Genomic DNA, 6,813 nt, shown 5'->3' with positions numbered 1-6,813 from the left:
TTTTCAATTTTTGACCGAAATCCCTGAAATTAATGTGATACTTTATTTCTATGTATGTTACTATATTTTTAAATTAAAAATTGAAATGTATAGTTGTTTATATTAATGAGATTTTAAATAAAAACCCATAATTTGTGGGATTAAAAATATTAAAATATAAATTATACTATTGTGTGTATGTATATATAAACATGGGTACATCCATCAAAATTAACAAAAACATTATTGTACCAAAACATGGGTACATTCTTCAAAACCACACAAAAAAAAACGTAAAAGATATTAGGCTTAATAACATTAGTAAATCTTCGGTTAATGACACACTCCGATCAGGAATGTCCACTAGGATTCCGAATCGAGCTGTGTTGGCCGACATCTAGAAGGTGACGAAGCCATAAAGTGTGATGATGTGGAAAATTATGAATAAATTTAAACCTAAGAGTGCCTAAATACCAGAGTGCACTAGTGAGCGGGAATGAACCCACTTCACACGGGACGTTAGAGCATAAACAAGTACAGAAGAGTGAATTAGGAATCGTACCTTCGAAATAATCTCCAATACTCAGAATCGCCACGAATCTTCGACGATAATAAAGCTCAGCTAATAAAACCTGGAGGGTGAAGACAAGACAAGGGTGAGTGGCCCTAGAAATGAAATTTGAATAGAAGCCATCTAAAGCATTATAACCCCTCGCTGCAACACTTGTATAGATTCCAGAAAATCATACAACGTATCAATGTGAAATCAAAAGTAAACCATAAATATACCATAACACATCGTCTCATCATCAATATCAATAATCATGTGATTAATAAACCACACTAGCACGCAAGTCGAAGTCACCTATAGTGACCTGTATGACTGCACCAATATCTCATCAATCATAGCTAACTCATAAGTTGGAGTCACTTATGGTGACCTGTACAACTTATCCATATCTCATCACATATGCTAGCTCATAAGTCGGGAGTCACTTCTAGTGACCTGTATGACTTATCCATATTTCATCACATATGCTAGCTCACAAGTCGGGAGTCACCTCTAGTGACCTGTACGACTTATCCAGATTTCAATAAGTATACATGCACACGAGTCAGAACCACCTAAAGTGATCTGCACGATAGGACTGAGTGTAAATAAATACGCTTAAGTGCTACGATTACGTGAAGGCTGTGCGAATAATTGCAGGTCACCTACGAGTCGGAACCACCTATAATGGTCTGTATGACAAGATTGTGCACCTACCTTTGATCCAAGGTGAGTGTAAGGTGCGGGAGGTGAACATCACGTGAAGGACTGTGCTTTGGCCAAGGGCGGGAGCATTAACACCAGGGTGCAGGTTTATGAGCTCTCAATGTATCCCAACATAACATGTATGATTCATGGGCAACCCGTACGACAATGTCGGAGTTGCTTAAAACATGCATATAGTCATGCCATAACTCCATCATTTCAAGTAATACCATAACTCACCTGAACTTACATGTGTGTCATGCGTTCATCTTTGCACTTCAAAGCATTCATAATAATTTTGTGCATGTAGTATACCCATGGATATGCCATAATGCAAATAAAAAACTCAACCATATCATAGTATTTTTCCAATATGTACATATATATATATATATATAATGTGGCGTAAAATGCACAATCTATAACACCCTACTCCCGAGTTATTTATTTTTGGAAATAATGATCGGGGATAAATCCAACTAAACACTAGTTAAATTAACTTCATTACTTACGTTTCCTTATTTCAGTTTCTTGATTCCTTCCACATTGATTTATGACCAACATCCAATAACTAAAATATAAGGTTAAATCTCATATTTTCACAAATTTCCTTCACATTGCTCAATTTCCAAACAAGGTTTTTGTTTCAAATAATGTATGGCTGCATCTAACGTCTTGTTGGACTGCCTATGTACCCTAAATAGGGATCAAGCCATTCGTAGTTCATTATAGTATTTCAAAGCATTCACATTAATCATAAGCAATAATCGATGTATAAACATTTATGGAATTGTCTATCTCATATATATATATATATATATATATATATATATATATATATAATACATGATATAATGGAAAAGACCCACTCACCTGAGGTCCGTGCTATGACTCCCTAGCATGCGTGTCGAGACATCATGAACCACCGTTGCCTATGACCAATTATCAAATCACATCTCAGAATTCTGACCGATAAAATACATAATTTACATAAAATGCATCCCTACATAATTCAATTCAGAAGATCTGCATCACGGATTTCCGATCCATTGCTTCCAAAGATTCACATTATACTTCTAGAACAACATCCTAAGGTTTCATTATGATCCAACAGTCGGATCTCTACCAATTGTCCAAAATCAAGTGGCGGTCAACATTTTATTTTATGAACTTACAAATCCAATTCGGAAAGATCCGTACGTTGGATTCCTGATCCATAAGTTTCTATGGTTCTCAAATATTACGGACTATAACATATTAAAGTTTGGTAACGATCCAACGGTTGGATCATCGATTCATATAATGACCTATTAACGTAACGTAGAGAATTTAGATTCTACCAATCAACCTACATCATACAATTACCAAAACTGAAATCAAAGCATCTAGTAGCCTAAGAATAACCTCGATGGCCCCCTAGCCATGCGTCGCCGCGGGTGGCGGTCGGCCGCCCCGACTCGCCGGAAATTTCAACTATTTCTAAAAATTCTCAAAAATTACAGAAATAAACGTCTCAATGAGTAGATCAACTTTCATACATGTGACTAAGGCCAATTTGGTCGGGAAAAGCCTCGATTTCATGAAAACCCGCTGGAACCCTAGGTGTGAGTGTGCTTTGATTCGTCCTCAAATCGATTCCGATGCTCCAACCAATGATTGGGCATTGTTTTTGAGCTCAAGAGAAGTTGGTTGATGGTGGGAATCGACGGGGAGAGTTGTAGAAAACGACGAATCACCGTCGAGTGTCTCGGAGTCACCATCACTACATCTCACGAAACAGGGCCAAATCCCGTCCAATTTGTGTAGGAAATCGAAGAAGAAGGACCAAGGAGAAGTTCCCAGGTATTGGCCCGGTGCAATTCGTTGGAATTTGACCTGAGAAAGCACCTAATTTCATGTATTCTCGCCGGGGTTCGGTTTCAAAGGAGAAACGGGTTGAGGGGGACCCGGGTAGTCTACCCCTCTCCCTCCATCCTTTCCCTCCTGTCTCTCCCTCTCCACTTTGCTGCCATCCCACAGCCTTCCTCCTTTAACCCCTCAATTAATAAAAAATAACCATAACTATAAGAAATGAATAGAATAATGAATAACAACCCTTAAAAATTTATAAAATCGTAAAATTTGGGACGGGTTGTCACATTTAATCTTGACATAGATACATTTTCAAATCAAAAGAAAGGATATAAGTTTAAAAATGGTTAGAAAAAAATTGAATAGATTTTATATATAAAAAAAGGTACATTTTACATATAACAAATTGGTATATTTAAGAACGGGTACATTTTAAGATTAAAAATTGGAAAAAAAAATTACATGAATGGGTGCATATACGATTAAAAAAATTTAAAACATTTTTGAAAAAGCTAATGGGTACAAACTTATTCTAGTTTTTTTTTATTTATTTTGGAAATGTTTTGAATTAAAAAATAGTTAGGAGTTTAATAAAGGTGTGAGTATTAAAGTCCTAAATCAATTATTAACTTTTATTTTAAAAAATTATGTAATTGACATGTAAATTCATTATTACATTAATGATAAGGACCTGGATCAAAATCTAAAAACTAATAAAGTTTTAGTTAATGAACATTAGTAACTAGGGACATGATACTAATTTTTCCTATTTTTTAATTAAAAAAACTTTCATCGCACAAAAAAATTGATATATATTTTAAATTTGGTTTCTTAGAGTTGGCCTTACTACTGGGCCATCGGGTCAAATTCATTACAATATTTAATTATGTGCTAGCCGACAAGATATCATTCGTCGGGTAAGTGGATTTTGTCGAGTCAATTTAGTCAACGCACGTTCGCCGGAGCCCAACGGATTTGTGTTTTTGTCGTTTAAAATTTTGGTCGATGGTTTTTGCCCGACTATTCTTTCCCAACGAACCTCTGTCGGCTAAACTGTGTGAGGGCTAATGCAGCTTTTAGCTGACGAAAGTTATTCCGTGGCTAAATGTTCTTTTTGCAGTGTGTTTGCACATCCAGTAACTTCCAACGCTCTCTCTCATCGTTTGTGTGACCTCTGTTCGTATAACACACTATCTTTGGTCCCAAGCTCGCAGGCATTGTTTGGAAGAACTCAAACAACAAACTCTATTATGTCACTTGCCCCGCCATGAGTGACAGATTGCATGCATGTATGTTTAAGGTATTTTCCATCAAATCATCAAACTATATTTAAAGGTTCTAACCATACGTCTATTTTTTAAGCTTCACTCATAGATCATTCAAGCAAAATCAATTTAAAAATAATTTAACTATTTGAGTATCATCATGAAATTTAGGGCAACTATAATATGCAACAGTCAAGTTTGATGTGACTTTTAAAATAGGTCATCAAGTTTTAATTTTGTCGTATTACACCTTATAAGTTCTTGAATTTATCAATTTGTGCTTTCGATTGGACCGATTCTATGATTTTTTTTACCAAATGGTAGAAGAAATTTTATTTATCTATTCCGAGAGAAATGTTTACATCTTTCGTCAAAATATTGTAAAGAAAATCTGGAAAGGATAAACCCCAAGAATGAGATCCACCCAACTGGAAAAAAATGTGACGCCATCAAGTGGGCCGCCATACTACCATCATCGCGGGGGATATAGGCAAATTTAAAGCTCTACAAACACTCAGCAAGGTCCCATATTTATTAAATTATTGATGTGGTGAGTTTGAGACTCTTATAAACAAATAAATATAAAAAAAATCTCATCAATTTAGTAGAGGACTAGACGTTCAAAAAAGAGACAAAAAGTGTAAAGTAATACAATTTCAAAGCCTAAAGGTGCAATCTGAAAAAAATAAAATCTCACGGTCCATTTTAAAAATCACCTCAAACTTAAAATGTTAAAAAATGTAATTAGCCTTGAAACTTAAATATTTATATAAACACTTTATTTGGTCAGTTTGGATGTGTCGATAACATATATATATATAGGATTCAGTTATATTTTGTACGACAAATCTAGGAATGAAGCTTTGGAAACTAGACGTTCGGATCTTACCTCCCTCTATAAATATATGGCGATAATTCTTCTTTGCCATGTTAAGTGATTAAACTCACATGCGTATTAAACAAGTAACTGAAATGGCAGACACACTACCCCTGAAAATTCATAGTGGAGGAGAGAATCTCTCATCTCTAACTTGAATGTCCACATTACTTGGTCTCCTTAAATGCCACACATACCATGCATGCATACGGGTGGATCGCTAGACTCGAAATATCATCAAGATTCGAGTCCTTTAGAACGTCTTATGGTGATTCCAATCCAACACATGCAAATAAAAACACCAACTTTATGATATATATAACAAGAACGTGGAGAAACATCGCTTTGCAGGACACGCAACACTTTTAAGCATCCCTCCTATAAACTTACAAGTTAAAAACATTTAATTAGTTTTCCTACGGTTAAACTCTAAACCCTAAGAAAAAAAGAGATCAAATCCTTTGCATCCAATATTTTCTATGTTCTTTTTGTGACTTTTCTCATTTGTTGACATCTGATCATTTAGTTAAACCCTACTTAATAGATTTTGACACTCAAGTAGATAGGGCATAAATAGACCACAAAAAATGTTGGGTGCAGAAAATTTGAACTAAAGAAAAATTAAAGAGATTTTTTTTTTTACGGTAAGATAGGAATTTGATTGATAAAAAAAAAAGGTACACCTAGTCAAGGGAGAGATAAACTTTACCTTTCTAAAAACATTAACAAAAAAGATACAAGGAAAAAAAGGGGAACATGAAACCTAACCCCTCTAAAGCAGATCCTAAGTGTCTAAACCTGCAAAACAGAACAAGGAACATCACAAGGTTAAGAAAAAAAAAAACAAGAAAGTAAAACTAACCTATGTGCCAAGATGCATATTAATTTGAGAAGCGGAAGCCAGAAAAGCTAACATAGTCTGAAAACAAAGCGGCACAAACCGCCATCAGAGGGGAATCAAGACATATCAAAGTTAGAGAAGACAAACCCACGTTAGTAAAATTGTCCGCAACTACATTTCCCTTGCATATATGAGAGAGGCATAGAAAGTCATCTTCCAAATGTGGTTTAAACAAATAGATCATTGCGTACAAAGAGACTAATGAGGATCAAAATCAGTCGATTGGAGAGCAGAAATAACACTCGAAAAGTCACTTTCCAGCCAAAGATAATGTCAACCTCATTGATATGCAAACTCTACACCAATAATAATTGCTAATAATTTTGCATAAAAAGAGTTGCAATGTTCCCTTGGTAGAAACCACCAAGAAACTGACTACGACAATCCCGAAAAACTCCTCCACATGTAGGAACCATCTGTATTGAGTTTAATCCAAAGAAACCAAGGAGAAGACCAAAGCACATGAAGAATAGTTGGTGCCTTGTGAGGGTTAGGTTGGAGCCCTAGAGAAGAGATGATATGAGCCTCAAAACCTTGAGAATAACTAAGAATAAACTTCCCACCATGAACGATCCCAAAATTGATAGACATGCAAAGATGATGAAAATAGATTGAGTGACCCTAAAAAATAAACTTATTTCGAACTTTCCAAATAGCCAAAGACATAACCCCTTATGCTATTGAA

Source organism: Malus domestica, chromosome 16 (assembly GCF_042453785.1).
Source record: "Malus domestica chromosome 16, GDT2T_hap1".
In the NCBI taxonomy this organism is placed as follows: Eukaryota; Viridiplantae; Streptophyta; class Magnoliopsida; order Rosales; family Rosaceae; genus Malus; species Malus domestica.
This window is presented reverse-complemented; position numbering follows the sequence as displayed.